This window comes from Protopterus annectens, chromosome 11.part0, assembly GCF_019279795.1.
Source record: "Protopterus annectens isolate FY-2018-M chromosome 11.part0, PAN1.0, whole genome shotgun sequence".
NCBI classification, from domain to species: Eukaryota; Metazoa; Chordata; order Ceratodontiformes; family Protopteridae; genus Protopterus; species Protopterus annectens.
Window position 1 is genome coordinate 51,883,291 of NC_056745.1, and position 18,339 is coordinate 51,901,629.

The 18,339-nt window shown below is 46.3% G+C and overlaps 1 protein-coding gene across 1 annotated transcript in view; it reads left to right on the forward strand.

The window, feature by feature from the left end:
* ADAMTS20 (ADAM metallopeptidase with thrombospondin type 1 motif 20) overlaps nt 1–18,339 on the forward strand; it is a 3,636,702-nt gene that overhangs the window by 3,468,611 nt on the left and 149,752 nt on the right. The window lies entirely within an intron of this gene.

Genomic DNA, 18,339 nt, shown 5'->3' on the forward strand with positions numbered 1-18,339 from the left:
CACTGTGCTGACTACTTTCCCTTTTAATGTGTTATTAGTGATGTCGCAACCAGATAAATTTTTTTCAGGGTGCCGTCATGAGATGAGGAGATCTTGCTTCGCAGAACCTTCCTAGCTAGGTAACTGAGATTTTCTCTTCAACCACTTCTGGCATAAACCTCATGCATTCTGTAGCTACCATACCCAGGTGCGCACATGCTTCTGTTAGTGCACTTCATGGCATTATGCACTGCTGTAGCAGCTGCACCTAGCCCTGTAATCCCCAGTTATTTTCTTCTTGTACAGTTCAGATTTTGATCTTATTTTGTGCTGTAAGTTTCCAATATTCAGTGCCAACAAACTTTGGTTAATGTCTTCTCATTTGCAAGATCACCATGTAGGACCCACACTGGTCCAGCCTGTGTTGCCTAAGAAATAAGCGTTATTTAAATGAGTGTCAGAAACACCAGTGCTTGAGACTGGCTACCTGAGAAGAAAGGTATGGGAAGTATGAGGCCCTTATCACTTCTTGAACGATGACAGCAGTGGAGAGTATCCTGCTCAGAGATTCATAAGAAGGCCCCTCTTGCACTTGCAGGCTTAAGCTAAGGTAAAGAAAGAAGGGAAGGATTAGGAAAATACTAGCAAAAAACACCACTGCTTTTGTCCACCACTGAGTCATTCTCATTCTTTCACTGATCTTGTACTTTCATTTAACTAGCAAGCACTGACCTTGTCCCATTTCTCAGCTGATGATGCAGAAGGTGGGAGGAGATTTTTTTTTCTATCTTCCTCTCCCAGAGTCCACCAGGGAGGAAGATTCAGAGGATACTGAGGTCCTTGTTTCCGACAAGAACAAAGAAACCTCTTCCTTACTAAACATCTTTCTAAATGCTCTTTCTCTGGGAAAACTCAAGTTTTTAAGTCATATGTTGCTACTCTATTTCCCCATGCCTTCTTTCCAAAAGAGGTTGAATTGTTCTGTTCAAGAGTGAAAGCTGAGGAACTTTGAGTCATTCTCCTGTAGAATTAAACTGTTTTCTGAAATATTTTTTTTTTGTTTTGCTCCTAAGAGTAAGACTGCTTATCCATTCTACAGGTACACCTGGGACTGGGGGTTACAATACAATATTGCACCCCTTTAGAATGACACCAGAAACTAAGCCAATTAGTCACCTTTTGTTCATACTGTGGCATCATCCTTGGAGAAGGTAAAATGCTGCTCAATACGAGACTCATACCAGCCTGAGACACACATTCTGAGAGCTCCACGATGTCTCTCTTCATGTAGTCTAGGGAGGTATATCTCAGGTCATTTACTCCCACATGATCTATGACCGAGTCTTATTGGTAATTGTGGTCCAGTGACCTGAGTGCCTGCATAATGTGGTGGTCCTGGCCCCTGATAAGCAACTGACTGTGACTTTCTCCTTACATAGCCTGGTAAGAGGACATTAGTGTGCCTCATGATGGAGTCTCCAGTGACTAGAATGTTGGATTGTGTGGTGGCTTGCTTTATGGGCTTAGAGGTAAAAGCTCCATGAGATGTATCTCTATGTGTTGATGTAGGTGTTGTTTTGAAATAGTGCATTTGGGGCTGCTGAGGGTATTTGTTATGTGTACTTCGTCTAGGAGGCCTTTGGGGTTTAGGAAGGTTACAGTTAAGTGCCTCAGCATATGTGGATCGATATGTCTGCAATGAATTGTGTGTGATGGGTGCAGCGTGTGTACTGCTGACAACCTTATTGACATTAGGAGTATTTTATGTGAGAGCTTTGCCTCCAGTGACATCTCGTACATACCATATCAGTTTGTTTGAGAATTAACTGGCTGTCAGTAAACATGAGGCAATTTCTGCATTGCCTCAGGATGCCCATATCCACCAAGCCGGTAACGGAGACAGTAGGAAAGTTCATATCCCTGGCAACAGACCCTTTTTTATTGATTAGCCAGCTGGAGTGAGAATATCAATCACTGTCAGGAGTATCTGGTTTGCAACTATGGAGACAGTGCTTGTCACTGCAAACTAGATGTCCTGTGTGGAGAAATTTCAGTTGAGCTTTTATTGGAAAAATGTCACTCAAGGTGTCTGAGTTTATACAGAGCATTGCCAAACATTTGAGAGGAAACTAATACACAGACCCTGAAAATTTAAGGATGAAGTATTTAGGCAGATATGCTGTTAGAAACAAATCAATCAGTTCTTACTGAAAGCAAAGAATTAGCTTGTCAAGAATGATGAAAAGAGGGGAGTGGCATGAATGGCTACTGCCTGGCTACTACTAATGCTAGTCTCACCTGTTGGGGTACAATGCTCCTTTGCTTCTTCTCTCACCAGAAGCAAAACAGTAGCACCAGTCCCAAGATGAGAAGCAGACCACAGCCTGTTTAGTGATCCATAGTTTTGTCCCAGATGATGCAAGGGTCTGTAGGCTTGTAGCCTTTTCCTGGTAGATGCCTTGAATAGCAACCAGACCAATCAGGAACGTTAAGCACAGACACTCACTATCCAACCAGAAACTATCAGGAATCAATGTACTCTGCTCCTTCTCTCACCAGGACCAGAATATAAGCATATATTCCCAGCTGTCACCTATAAAGCAGATGTGAAGTTGTTAAATCTCGCCGTTTATTCTCACTGATGGGTTCGGAGCCGATCCTCGGCTCCGACATGGCTGTTAGCAAAGCTCAAGGTTTACCAGTAGCTCGAGACCAAGCACCTTATCCCATGATACACTGCTGGAATTACCTCAGATCTAGTTTGCCACAGCACAGATCTCAGTTTTCCAGATTGCTCGGACCAATTTTATTGGAAAGATTCTTGTATTCGCAAGTTTTAAAAACTTTTTCTTGACTTTCATTCTTGTTGGGATAGTTTTATATATATATATATATATATATATATATATATATATATATATAGAGAGAGAGAGAGAGATTTAGATAAGTGCCCTGTGTTGCCTTTGTTTTTTCTATAGAAGTGTTTCTAGTTAGCAGTTGGCCTGGTAGTGTTGGTTGGCCTTGTATTTAACTAAATTCTTAGTCAGTAGTTATTTCAATAGCTAATAGTTGCTTAGAGTGTGTTTTTTCTATTTGTTTACATTTAGGATGTCTGAAGAGAAAGAGAAGCAACATCCTAAATCTGGCTTCAAAAAATGTCTGGATTAAGAACAAAAAATGTCAGTCACTGACAGGCACGTTCAGTGTGTCTATTGTCTGGGGGCATTTCACCTCCAAGACTCTTGTAGCATCTGTCACTCCTTCTCTTCCAGGGTACTTTTAGAGAGGAGGAAATTGGTGGATTGGGGCTTACTTCAGCACCCCTTCTCGGAAGCACTGGGTGACCAGGATGGTGCTAGTAAATCCTCTAAGTCATCCAAATCTTCAGGTGACTCCAAGTTATCTAAAAAAGCTAAAAAAATGGAGGTTGTAGGGTCATCGGTTCCACTACCTATGGAACCATGTGTCCCTTCCGTTCGGAGCCAGCTCACAGCTTTGGAGCTGGTTTCTGAGATTCCCTCATCTCCTCTGCTTCAGTCAGCACCCTCAGTGCACTCTTCATAGTCTTCTGTCAGCCTCTCAGATCTGGATATGGACCGGTTGGTGCAGAAGCTTTTACAGGCACCAGGCCTTGCCAAATTGTTGTCAGCTCCGATTCCTCTGTCGAAACCGAAGACCATTACCCCAGACTTGACTGCTCCTCCTCCGAGCCGTACTGGACTTTCGGAGCTGGAGGAGGCCAACCTGATGGTTGTTGAGCCTGTGGAGCCGAGACCTTCTCCGGTGTTATCAGTTTCATCTACTCGGACGTCCTCGGTGCCGACCGGGGACTCTAGGAGCCGACACTCTCCTGTCGGGTCTGGAGAGGATAATCGTACCGATTTGTCAGTGCCGACTCTTCCTCTCGGGGCTTCGGCTCGGATGAGCTTGGCTCCTACCTTGGGCTTGGAGCCCATGGCCTCGGTGCGGGAGGAGTGGATGGTCCCTCTGGATCTGTCTACCCCTTCTCATCAGAGTCGTTGTGCGTTCGATGCCATGAAGAGAGTCCTGTCTCCAAAGACATCAGCATCAGGTCTGGCTTCCTCCTCCCCTCAAGCACCTGTGTCCGCTCCTGCTTCTACTGGTCGATCTAAGCGTAGAGACCCTGAGCCTCAAGTAGCCCCACAGGGTGCCCCCTGCTCTGCTAAGACCTCCCCAGAAGCCCCCACTGAGGAGGTACCCAGGAAGAGACTGTGCAAGAGGAGGCACTTGGACTCCCCACAGGAGTCTTTGACATCTGACACTGACTTGGATGAGTCAGAAGGGTCCCCTCAATCCCCCTCTGAGGATATCTCCTTTGCGGATATATTAGAGATCCTTAATCAGAGGGGTGTTTGGCAGTCCAGAAGCCCTACTGAGGATGAGTCAGTGCTCTTGAAGGCTTTCGAGTCTCAACCTTCCACCTCTTGGGTGTCTCCAACTTATGATGAGTTCATGGAGCTGATCTCTCATAAGGCGTGGGAGTCTCCGGAGGCCATGGAACCTGTCCCTCGGAAGCCAAATAAGTTCATCTCTGCCCCTGTGGACAAAGCTTTTTTGACTAAGAGAGTGCCTGTTGATGCCATGGTGGTGGTGGTGGCAGCCACCAAAAAGGAAACGTCTGAGACGTCCTCATCTATCCATTCTCCTAACAGTGATTCTAGGATCATAGATAGATATGGGAAACACATGTTTAGTTCAGTGACTTTTTCCCTTCGATCACTGAACTATTTAACCCATTTTACCAGACTACAAAGAGATCTCCTGAAGGAGCTAGGAGATACTCTCCAGGGTACGGTAGCTGCAGGGGTTGCCAACAAAGTTACCACCCAGCTCGCTACCCTACACTTGACTGTGAACTCGTCCATGCGTCTCGTATCTTACACAGCTGATGGTTCGAGTAGGGCCGCTAGTTCAGACATTGCTCTGCGTAGACAAGCCTGGATGCATCTCTGTTCCTTTGCGGAGCCTTTCAAGTCTTCCTTTATCAACACCCCATTTGATAGCTCATCGCTGTTTGGACCCAAGGTAAAGGAAACTCTAACCAGGTGTGAGCAGGAAGGAAAGACTCTATCTGCCGTCGGAGTCCATTTTTCTACCCCTACTTGGCCCTATCCCAAGGGCCCTAAGGGCGGAAAGATGTGGTTCTGAAAAGCCCAGAGAGCCTTTCAGGACACACGTGGCAAATCCCCCTCTAGAGGCAGAGGAGGGGGTTATAATAGAAGACACCGCCCGCGCGGCAGGGGAGGGGTCTGCAACAGCAGGGTGACAGAAGCCAGTTTTCTAGTCAGCCCTACCAGCGCTCCTGAAAGGAGACCCGGCTGTCTGGCTCTGGAGGCAGTTGGGGGTCACTTATCTTTGTACCCAGAAGCCTGGCTAAGCATAACATCTGATACCTGGGTACAAAGCATCATTTCCAGAGGGTATTTCATACCGTTCTCTTCCCCTCCCACTCCTGTCAACAAAATCTCGGATGTTCCACCCAGTCTCAAGGAACAAGCAACTATAGAGGTCCACAAGTTGCTAGAAAAAAAGAGTCATCCAGCCAGTCCCAGCAGACCAAGCAGGATTCGGAACTTACTCAAGATTCTTTTTGGTTCCAAAGAAAACAGAACTGGAGACCTATCTTGGACTTCAGCAGACTCAACCAATTTGTAAAAAAAGAGAAGTCACGAATGGTCACGCTTCAGGCCAGTCTTCCCTTTTTAGGGAAAGGTGATTGGATGTGCTCCATCGATCTCAAGGACACGTACTACCACATAAAGATGGGCAGACACTCCAGAGATCACCTGTGTTTCTGGCTGGGAGCCAATTACTACCAGTTTTGAGCCCTGCCCTTTGGTCTCACTATAGCCCCCATAGTGTTCACCAAATGCATGGCAGTGGTCATGGCTCACCTGAGGCGTCTAGGATTTCAGGTGTTTCCATACCTAGACGATTGGCTCCTTACCACCACCACCAGGCATCAATTGATTCAGGCAACAGAATCTACTGTGACACTCTGCAACCACTTAGGCAATACAGTCAACTTCGAAAAGTCTGCCTTGTCGCCATCGCAGCATACCATCTTTATAGGAGCAGAGTTAGATACCTCAACCACCACTCTACGTCTTCCAGTCGAAAGGGTCTCACTTCTTCGTCTACATGTCAACTCATTGGTGTCAAAGAACAGAGCTACAGCCACAGAGGTCTTGAAGGTACTAGGTTTGATTGTGGCAGCAATTCTAGCCACTCCACTCGTAAGGATGCATATGCGAATTCTTCAATGGCTTCTGTTCGCCCAATGGTCTTATCAGAAATTGCCAATGAACCATATGATTCTTATCACAAATTCTTGCAAGAGGGACCTTCGGTGGTAGTTGACGTCTCTTCATGTCCCAATAGGACGACCCTTTGTGCCCCCTCCCCCCAGTAGCCACTGTGACCACGGATGCTTCCCTGATAGAGTGGGGGGGCATTTTCAGGGAAAGACTGCCCAAGGCACATGGATGGATCGAGTCACATCTGCATATCAGTATTCTGGAGTTGAGAGCAGTACTTCTGGCGTTGCAGTACTTTCAGGACTCTCTTCCTCTAGGGATAATTGCAATTCAGACAGACAACATGTCAGTGGTCTGGTACTTGAACAAACAGGGCGGAACCAAGTCTTACCCCCTTTGTCGAGAAGCCCTCGGGGTATGGCAATGGGCTGTGTCATCCTAGCGTTTTCTGTTAGCAATGCACATCACGGGGAAATCCAACGTGATAGCGGACAAGCTGAGCATGGCAATCTTGTTGCCTCATGAGTGGTCTCTCAAGCAACACATTGCGGACATGATTTTTCACAAATGGGGCCAGCCTTGCTGCGACCACTTTGCCAGTCACATCAATACCAAATGCAGAAGCTACTTTGCCCTGATACCACCTTCGGGACATCCCCCGAGAGATGCACTCGTACACGATTGGCCTCCGGGTCTCCTATATGCATTCCCTACAATTCCATCGATACCCAGGTTTGTACTGAAAGCAAAGTCGCTAGGAAGGACTGTAATCCTTATAGCCCCCCATTGGCCTCGACAGATTTGGTTCCCTTTTCTTCACCATTATCTGCTGGAGGATCCATGGATCCTGGACCCAGTTCCAGACTTCCTGACACCCCCATCAGGGGACCTCCATCCTTCACTGCAGTCTCTAAAGCTGACTGCTTGGCTAATCCACTTCCTCAAATAGCCAGGCTTCATTCCCTCTCAGATGACACAAGACAAATTCTATTGTTTTCTCATAAGCCATCCACCAGAAAACTATATCGCAGTAAGTGGAAAAGGTTCCCATCTGGGCCAGCATACAAAAAATTGACCTTTTCCGAGCTCCTTTGTCATCCATTTTAGAGTTTTTAACAATGATTTTTAAGGAAGGAGCAGCAGCTGCCACAGTTCGGGTGCAGTTAGCTGCCATATCTAATTTCTACCTTGGATTGGATGGGTTAAATATTATGGCCCATAAGTTATCTAAGGTTTTTCTCAAAGGTGTTTTTCACATGAGGCCTCTTGTCAAAACCCCTTATTCTTCCTGGAATTTAAATTTTATGCTATCTCAAATAATTCTCCCCCCCCCTTCGAACCAGCATCATCTTGTGATCTCAAATTTTTGTCCTGGAAAACTATTTTTCTAGTGGCCATTACTTCTGCCCGCAGAGTGTCAGAACTTCAAGCATTATCTATCAGACCTCCTTATATGATTTTCCATGCTGATAGAGTATCTCTCAGAACAAACTCCTCCTTTTTCCCTAAAGTCTGTTCTGAGTCTAATATCAATCAGGTCATTGAGTTGCCAGTCTTTTTTCCCAACCATTCCAACAAATTAGAATACATGCTGCACAAATGTGATGTGCACAGACAGCTCAGGTTTTATCTTGATAGAACTAAGGATATTAGGAAATCAGATCAACTTTTTGTATCCTTTTTGGAGGCTAGAAAAGGTAGACCAGTGGCTAAAACAACCCTTTCAAAATGGTTATCTGATTGTATCTCATTTGTTCATGCAACTGCTAACATACCTTTGCCACACAAAGTAAAGGCTCATTCAACCAGAGCCGTTTCTACGTTTTCTGCTTTTCAAGCCAAATTGCCCCCTGATAACATTTGTGCTGAAGTCACTTGGTCTAAGCCTCATACTTTTATCACTGATTACAAAGTGGATAAGGCTTCCAGGGACAGGTCTTCTTTTGGTTCTACGGTCCTGAAAAATGTTCTCCCATGAGCCACCCAGGATTTCGGTGCTAGGGACGCTACCCATCAGTGAGAATAAACGGCGAGATTTAACAACTTCACATAAAGAAGTTATGTACTTACCATAACGTTCCATGTGAGTTGTTTATCTCGCCTTTATTCTCATGTCCCTCCCACCATCCTCCTCCTAGCTGACAGTTGACCTAGAGGCTAGTATTATCCTGGTTGTTCAATACTTCTTCTTCTTTCTTGGGGAGTGCACCCCTTACAGGGTTATATATACACGTAGCAATCAAGATCTGAGGTAATTCCAGCAGTGCATCATGGGATAAGGGGCTTGGTCTCGTGCTACTGGTAAACCTTGAGCTTTGCTAACGGCCATGTCAGAGCCGAGGATCAGCTGCGAGCCCATCAGTGAGAATAAAGGCGAGATAAACAACTCACATGGAATGTTATGGTGAGTACATTTTTATTAGGCTTTCCAGTGATCAGCAGTCTCCAGGAAATAATGTCCCTGTACTCCTTCTTTCACAAGGAGAAAACAGAAGCACTAATTCCAAGATGACTACTGTGAGGCAGAATGTGAGCTCTCCAATATCTGGTGGTCTTGCAATAGATGTTTAAAGGTAAGATGAAAAAAATGATGTTAAGTTGTCGGTCTCACCTTCATTCTTGCTGGATGGGTTCGGAGCCGAACCTCAGCTCCGACTCGGCCTATACTAAAGCTCGAGAGCTAATTTTACCGGCTCGAGGCAACCCTATATCCCACGATGCTAGGCGGTAACTACTCAGATCTCGTTTGCCGCTTACGCTAGCGAGGTTGCTCTTTTTACCAGCTCACAGGTTAGTGGCATTTTTTTCACAAAAATCTTAGTATTCTCTTTAGTTTTGCCCCTAGTATTCTTTTTAATCTTTTATAGGCTAGTTTCTGTTTAATTTAAAGTTTAGTCCCTATTTTTTATCCCTTATCCCTGTCATACTCCCTTTCCCTAGGTTAGGCTTTAGGCCCTTCCATTTTATTTTAATTCCCTCACAGGGATTCTTTGCTGTGTGTGTGTTCCCTCAGTATCCCTGTATCCCTATTTGTTGGAGTGTGTGTGTGTGTGTGTGTGTGTGTGTGTGTGTGTGTGTGTGTGTTTTCTCCTAACTTTGGGTTTTCCTTTCGACTACACAATGTCGAAGGAGACAAAGGTCTCAGGCTTCAAGAAATGTGACTCGTGCTGTCAGAAGATGTCTCTGACAGACGGTCACACTTCTTGTGTTTATTGCCTGGGACCCCTGCACCTGCAGGACTCTTGCTCAGTGTGCCATGCATTCACCCCAAGAGTCCTGCAGGAGCGCAGGAATAAATTGATACTTAGGGGCTTGTTAAAGCCCGAAGGTTCCCCGGCTAAGTCCGTGCCAGGGAAGCCTTCGAAACCACCTAAACCATCGGCTCCGAGTTTTAAGCCCTCGGATGGTGGCTCATCAATTGCAACATTATCGGCTCCGGCTGGAACCAATACCTCTGTATCACAGCTACCTGCATCGGCTCCAGCCGGAGCCGATACCTCTAAGACTCTGTCTTCAAAGTCAGCTCTGGCTGGAACTGACGTGTCTATGGCTCCATCGGCTCCATTAACCCTGATGCCCTCCGCACGCAAGAGGTCCAGATCTCCATCTCTAGAGTCCATACATTCGGCTCCGAGGTCACCGTTACTCTCAGAGTGGAGCCATCGGAGCCATTCCTCTCGGTCTTCCAGGCTTTCCGATCATGACCTTGAGAGGGTGGTAAGTAGACTATTAAAGTCTCAGGCACTGGCCCAAATGCTTCATAGCCCATCTCATCAGACAGCGGCTACGTCCATACAACAAACTATTCCTCCTTCGACTCTACCCCAGTGTTCGGAGCCATGACCGTTTTGACGTCAGAGCCGATACCTCCCCCTTCGGCTCCATCGTCTGCTCCAATCTCATCCATGGTGCCATTCTTGGAGGGATCTGGGCGCTTGGACTCTCTCGCCGGCTCCAAGGGGGCGAGTGGCATCCGATCCTTGTCCGATCCCGTTCTCCCTCTAAGAGCGTCGGCGTTGGTGTGTCCGGCCCCGACATCGGCTTCGGAGCCGTCCTTGTCGGTGCCGGCTGGGGTTTCTAGCTCTTCGGAGTGGGAGCTCTCTAGCCTGCCTCACAGGGGAGCCTTTGAGGTCACGAGGAGCGTATTGGCCCCAGTGCCTGCTCTACGGTCAGCTCCGTCAGCTCCATCAGCTCCTCCCACAGTAGTGCCTGCTGATGTCTCTTCCCACTCTCTCGCCCCTGGCCATCGAGACCCAACGCCTCAGGTTTCCCCATTGGGAATATCCTCCTCTTCCGAGGTTTCCCCTGATCTGTCAGGTGAACCCCCGTGTAAGAGGACATGTAAGAGGAAGCATGTGGACTCCCCTGAGTCCGTCACATCTGATACCAACTTGGATGAGTCGGAAGGATCCCCAAGGTCCCCCTCTGAGGATGTCTCCTTCTCTGACATCCTTGAAATCCTTAAACAGAGGGGAAACTGGTCTTCCCTTAATCCTTCCGAGGATGAGTCGGTTTACCTGGAGGCTTTTGGTTCTCGACCCTCCACCTCCTGGGTGTCTCCGCCCTTCGACCCCCTTATGGAAGTGGTGACATGGAAGGCATGGATGGCCCCTGACTCGATGGAACCCACCCCACGGAGGCCTTCTAAATTTATAACAGCCCCTTCCGATAAGCAATTTTTATCCAAAGGTGTCCCAGTTGATGCCATGGTGGTGGCGACGGCCACTAAGAAGGAACTGGCTGATCCTTCAGTACCTATCCATCCGCCTAACAAGGAATCTAGGACAATGGATAGGTACGGCAAGCGGATGTTCTCGTCAGCGACCTTTGCCATGCGGTCGCTGAACTACTTATGCCACTTCACCCGTCTTCAAAGAGACATTCTTAAAGAACTGGGTGAGGTCCTACAGGATCCATCAGCTGCTGGGTCTCAGAAAAAAATTAACTCACAGCTAGGAACCCTGAATTCCATTGTCAACTCCTCCATGCGGCTTATTTCATATGCAGCCGATGGAGCGAGTAGGGCCGCAGGCACAGGTGCGGCTTTGAGGCGTCATGCCTGGATGCGGCTTTGTAACTTCGCAGACCCCTTCAAGGCGTCTTTCACTAACTTCCCCTTTGATGGTTCAGCATTGTTTGGACCTCAAGTGAAAGATACTTTGACCAGATGCGAACAAGATGGCAAGACTCTTTCTGCCGTAGGAGTCCGTTTTTCTACCCCATCTAGACCATATCCTTAGGGTCAAAAGGGTGGAAAAATGTGGTTCCGTAAATCTCAAGGAGTCACACCTGACGCAAGAGGTGAGTTCACCCGTAGAGGCAGAGGGGGGAACAACAACGACGGACGCCGTCCAAGAGGCAGAGGGGGTCCGCAGAACCAGGGTAGCAGAGAAACCCTCTCTGACAAACCCTTCCAGCATCCCTGAGGTGTTGCCCGACTGTACACCTTCGGAGGCAGTCGGGTGAAGATTATCGCTATACCCACAAGCCTGGCTCTCCCTCACTCAAGACAAATGGGTGCAGTCGATCATATCCAAGGGTTACAAAATCCCCTTTATCCAAACCCCTACGATTCAAATGGGGTCTCTTCCAGACGTTCCACCCAGTCTAAGGGAACAAGCAGCACTAGAAATATCAAAGCTGCTAAAAAAGAGAGCCATCCAGCCAGTCCCAGCAGACCAGCTAGGATCCGGAGTCAACTCAAAGTTCTTTTTGGTACCAAAAAAAACAGGGGACTGGAGGCCAATATTTGATCTCAGCAATCTAAACAAGTTTGTAAAAAGAACGAGGTTCCGGATGGTCACGCTACAGTCCATTTTACCCCTTCTGGGCAAGGACAATTGGATGTGCTCAGTGGACCTTCAGGATGCGTACTATCACATCAAAATGCACAGGCGCTCCAGAAGGTTTCTCCGCTTCAGGCTGGGAGCCAGTCACTACCAGTTCAGAGCCCTGCCCTTTGGTCTCACTACAGCCCCCCGTGTGTTCACCAAATGTATGGCAGTGGTTACGGCTCACCTGAGACGTCAAGGATTCCAGGTGTTTCCATATCTAGACGACTGGCTCCTCACTGCCACCACCAGGCATCAACTCCTTCTAGCCAGAGACTACACCATCCACATTTGCAAAGAGCTAGGTATCTCTCTAAATTTCGAAAAGTCTGCCTTATCGCCTCGTCAGTCTATTACTTTCATAGGTGCCACCTTGGACACCGTTCAACTCTCAGCAAAGTTAACAGAGCAGAGGGTCTTAGATATTCAAAGTCATGTTCACGCCCTTCTTCAGAACAACAAAGTTCAGGCCAGGTATGTTCTGAAGGTATTAGGTCTCATGGCGGCAGCCATCATGCTTCTTCCCCTTGCCCGCTTTTACATGCGACTTCTTTAATGGATGCTTTTCTCCCAGTGGTCCTTCCAACAGCTCCCTATGACACACAAGATCCTAATAATTCTATCTTGCAGAAAACATCTATCTTGGTGGATGGTCTCCCCTCAAGTCCATCAAGGCAGACCTTTTACTCTTTCTTCCCCGGTCACCACAGTCACAACGGATGCCTCCCTGATTGGGTGGGGGGGGGGCATTTTCAGGGCAGGACAGTCCATGGCACATGGCAACCCTTCGAATGCCACTTGCACATAAACGTCCTGGAGATGAGAGCAGTGCTTTTGACATTGCAAGCCCTTCAAGACTCTCTTCCCCTGGGGACGATTGCAATTCAGATGGACAATGTGCCCGTAGTATGGTATATCAACAAACAGGGCGGAATCAGGTCATATCCCCTGTGTCGAGAAGCACCCAGACTCTGGCAATGGGCGATCTCTTCTCAGCGGTTTCTGATAGCAACACACATCCCCGGGAAGTCCAACGTCATAGCGGACAGGCTGAGCAGAGCTGTTCTCATGCCTCACGAGTGGTCTCTCAAGCAATCGGTGACGAACAATATATTTCGGAAGTGGGGGTTTCCTTGCAGCGATCTTTTTGCAACACCACAAAACAGCAAGTGCCTCGACTTCTTTACTCTCTTCCCCCTTCCAGGCCATCCCCCCAGAGACGCTCTAGTCCACGATTGGCCTCGGGGACTTCTTTACGCCTTTCCCCCCTTTCCATTAATCACACAAACAATTCAGAAAGCTACCGCCTTGAGGGCCAACATGATCCTCATTGCCCCTTATTGGCCTCAACAGATATGGTTCCCCTTCCTGCATCGCTATCTTTTGGAGCAGCCTTGGCATCTGGATCCAATGCCAGATCTTTTGACCCATCAATCAGGGCAGCTGCACCAATCCCTCCAATCTCTCAACCTCACAGCTTGGTTGCACCACTTCCGTCCCTAGCCAGGCTTCCTATGATTTCGAATTCTGTCCGCGATATTATCGTGGCTTCCCTTAAGTCTTCCACCAGAAGGATCTATGCTAGTAAATGGCAACGCTTTTCCTTTTGGGCAAAGGCTAGGAACGTAGATCCCTTCACTGCTCCAATACATTTGGTCTTGGATTTCCTGGCCGAAATCTTTCACTCAGGATCTTCTTCCTCCACAGTAAAAGTTCAGCTAGCAGCCATCTCAAGTTTTCACATAGGCTTGTCGGACTCCAACATCATGTCCCATAAGCTTTGCAAGGCATTCCTCAGAGGTATCTTTTTACTCAGGCCTCCGATCAAAGACCCCCCACCACAGTGGGATTTAAACTTAGTTTTAGCATCCTTGATTCTCCCTCCCTTTGAACCTGCGGCCTCTTGTTCCTTGAAGTTACTTTCCTGGAAGACACTATTCCTAGTCGCTATTACGTCGGCTAGAAGAGTATCTGAACTTCATGCCCTCTGTATTCGCCCTCCTTAGTTAGTGTTCCACAAAGACAGGGTTTCTCTAAGAACTAACCCATCTTTTTTACCCAAGGTGGCTTCTCAGACAAATTTAAATCAATCTATTGATCTTCCAGTTTTCTTTCCTAATTATTCAAACAGGGCAGAGCAAAAACTGCATTGTCTGGATGTTCATCGTCAGCTCCACTTCTATCTGGACATAACTAAACAATTCAGGAAATCTGATCAACTCTTTTTATCTTATGCTGAGAGTAGAAAGGGCCTTCCGGTGTCTAAAGTAACCCTGTCTAGGTGGCTGTCTTCTGTGATTACCTGTATTTATCAATTCAGAGGTAAAGAGTTGCCTTCTAGGCCAAGAGCCCATTCAACCAGAGTGTTGGCTGCATCTACAGCCTTTCAAGCTAGAGTACCAATAGACACTATCTGTGCGGCTGCCACATGGGCCTCTCCTCATACTTTCGTTACACATTACAAATTGGACATGGCCTCCAGAAGCAGGGCAAATTTTGGTTCCACCGTTCTCGAGAGTCTGTTCCAATGAGCCACCCAAGATGAAGGTGCTAGGGACGCAGTCCCATCCAGCAAGAATGAAGGCGACACTGACAACTTAACATTGAGAAGTTATGTACCTACCATAACGTTCCATGTTAGTTGTCTTCTCTCGCCTTCTTTCTTGCGTCCTGCCCACCATCCCCCTAGCCTGGACAGACCGAGAGGTTTTTCCCCTTCTTACAGGGGACCTTATCTTGCACTATTCCTAGTTTAGACATTTGGTCCTGGGGTAGATATAGCTTCAGGTAGTGATATTTGGGGAGTTCTTCCTTCTCCTCCTCCACCTCAGAGGGGAGACTGAATTGGCTGTGGTTTCTTAGCTACCAAACGAGATCTGGGTAGTTACCGCTTAGCATCATGGGATATAGGGTTGCCTCGAGCCAGTAAAATTAGCTCTCGAGCTTTAGTATAGGCCGAGTCGGAGCAGAGGTTCGGCTCCGAACCCATCCAGCAAGAAAGAAGGCGAGAGAAGACAACTAACATGGAACGTTATGGTAGGTACATAACTTCTCATTTTATCCTAAACACTGCAGTGTACACTAAGCAGTTAGATATGAAAGTGTGTAACTTAAGATGTGATATTGTCCTATCTCACCTTCATTCTGTACTGGTTGGGTTCAGAACCGACCCTAAGTTCCGACTCGGCCTATACAAAAGTTCGTGGTTTTCCACTAGCTTGTGGCTGTAAGCCTATTCCATCATGTCCTAGGAAAGCTCCCCAGATCTCATTTGCCACTAAACAGATTGGGTGCTTCCATTCTGGCTCTGGCTAAATGGAATTTTTCTTCCTTGTTTTTTGGATAATTGTAGTTTAAATATATATATATATATATATATATATATATATATATGTATATATATATATATGTATATATATATATATATATATATATATATATATAGCTTTTTAGTGTTTATTATATAGATTTGAACTAAGTTATTGAGTTCGCTTTTGTTGGTTGTTTGCATTTGGCCGTCGCTTCTTTCTCTAGGCCTTTTTCCCTTCCCAATCTCAGCTAAAATTTATTTTTTCTAAGCCCATTTTTAATTAGAGGGCTTCCTTTTAGTCTAGTGTTGCAAGCATTCCAAAACTCTCTTCGGCTAGGAACTATTGCAATTCAGACAGACCACATGTCAGTTGTGTGGTACATAAACAAGGAGGAACACAATCTTACCCCCTTTGTCATGAGGCCCTGAGAGTATGGCAGTGGGCAACCTCCTAATGCTTTCTGACAGCAATGCACATCCTTGGGAAATCCAATGTGATAGCAGACAAACTCAGCAGAGCGATTCTGATGGCTCACGAGTGGTCCCTAAAACAAGAAGTAGCGGAGATGATTTTCTGCAGATGGGACCAGCCTTGCTGTGACCTTTTTGCCACGTCCATGAATGCCAAATGCAGCAGCTGTCCTGCCCTAACCCCCCCCCAGGAATCACAAAGGGATGCACTTGTACACGATTGGCCCTCAGGTCTCCTCTATGCCTTCCCTCCCTTTCCATTGATACCCAAAGTCCTTCAGAAAGCCAGTTCATTGGGAAAGAGTTTAATTCTTATCACCCCGTACTAGCCTCCCCAAATCTGGTTCCCCTTTCTTTGGCCTCATCTCCAGGAGGAGCTGTGGATTCTGGACCCAGTTCCAGACCTCCTGACTCATGCATCAGGGATGCTCCACCCATCCCTTCAACCCCCTCAAGTTGACAGCTTGGCTGCTCCAATTCCACACATAGCCAGGCTCCCTGACCTTTCTACTTCAGTGAAACATATCTTGATCTCATCTCATAAGGCTTCAAGCAGGAAATGATACATGAGCAAATGGAAGAGATTTTCTTCTTGGGCCTTGAATAACCACACTGACCCCTTCTCTGCCCCTATATTTTCTATCTTAGAATTCTTGGCAAAGCTTTTTAATGAAGGCGCAGCTGCAGCTACTATTTGAGTTGAGTTAGCAGTGATGTCAAACTTCCTTATAGGTGAATCGGGGCCAAATGTGATGTCTCACAGACTTTGCAAAGCATTTCTGAGGGGTACTGTGTTACTAAGATCACCCATCAAAGCCCGTCCAGCACCATGCAACCTAAATTTTGTCTTATCCCGCTTGATTCTTCCCCATTTTGAACCTGCGCCATCCTGTGATCTAAAGTTTTTAACTTGAAAGACAATCCTTTTGGTAGCCATCACTTCAGTTAGAAGAGTTTCAGAGCTACAAGCATTATCAATAAAGCCCCCCTACATGCTTTTCCACAAAGACAGAGTATCCCTACAAACAAATCCATCTTTTCTACCTAAAGTATGCTCAGAATCTAATTTGAACCAATCCATAGACCTACCAGTTTTTTTCCCCAACTATGGCAACAAGGCAGAGTATATGCTCCACCAATTAGATCTACATAGGCAATTACACTTCTGCTCACATAGGACAAAGGATTGCAGAAAATCTGATCAGTTATATTTGTATCATTTTCACTCTATAAGAAAGGTGCTCCTGTATCAAAAGTCACACTTTCAAAACGGCTTTCAGATTGTATTACTGTTACTTACAAATCTCAAAACAAAGAACTTCCCGAAAAAGTAAAAGGTCATTCTGCAAGAGCTATAGCAACCTCTTCTGCTTTTTGGGTGAGACGACCAATTGATACCATTGTGATGCAGTAACACAGGCAAAGATTCATACCTTTATCACTCATTACAAATTGGATTTGGCCTCCAGGAATAAGGTCTCTTTTGGGTCCAGGACAACACACATGAAATGTTATCGTGAGTACATAACTTTTTTTTTTAGCTAAGTGGAGAGCCACTATTTTTAAAAGAGCAAGATAAATTGAAAGGGGGTGGGCATTTTTGTATTCTGGTACTATGGAATACAGTGGGATGGCCAATAAATTTAAATAGTTGAAGGGGAGTGATTTCACAAAATGATAGATCTGATGTTGTTAATCTTCATTCATTTCTTACTGATGGGTAATCATTTCTGTCCTTGGAACCAGGCCGGCCAATGTCAAGCTCGCGTCAGTCAAAAACTGGCGAGCAAAGGTCCTACCCAGAATGCTCTGCTCCCTGTTACCTCAGATCTCGTTTGCCACATTGCTGAACAGCCGTGCCAAGCCACTCTCTCAGCTAAGTGTCTAATTTTTTGATACTTTATATATTGTTATTGCTCTAAATTTTTTCTCAAAAGCTTATTCTAATATTTTCCTACCCTATCGCACACTTTAGACTCTCTCCCTTTAGCCTTTTCCCTTTATCACCCTCTTTTCTCCATTACCATCGTTGGTAATCCTTCCTTTTCTCTTTTTACCCGTTTCTTGGGTAGCTGTTATTCTCCTTTTGCTACTGTGCTTCTTCTCCATGCTAGCTGTATTGGATAAGAAATGTTCCATTGGTTTCAAGCAGTGCAAGGATTGTGGCCGTAAGTTACCGCTTTCCGATGGCCATGACATATGTGTCTACTGTCTTAATGTCTCCAACGTGACTGTAGATCCTCCGTGTAGGATTTGTAAAAGGTTCTCTAACGGGACTCTCAACGAGAAGAATAAGTTAATTTTGAAAGGTCTCCTCAAGTCTCCTTTCTCTGAGCCTATTTCTGGGTCGGAGGGCTCACCCCCTCCTGTTAAACACCGCAAGAGGCATTCTTCCTTTTCTTCATCAAAGTCACTCCCTCTGGAGATCATAGAGAGTCAACTCACAAGAAGGTGAAATTGATTACTACTC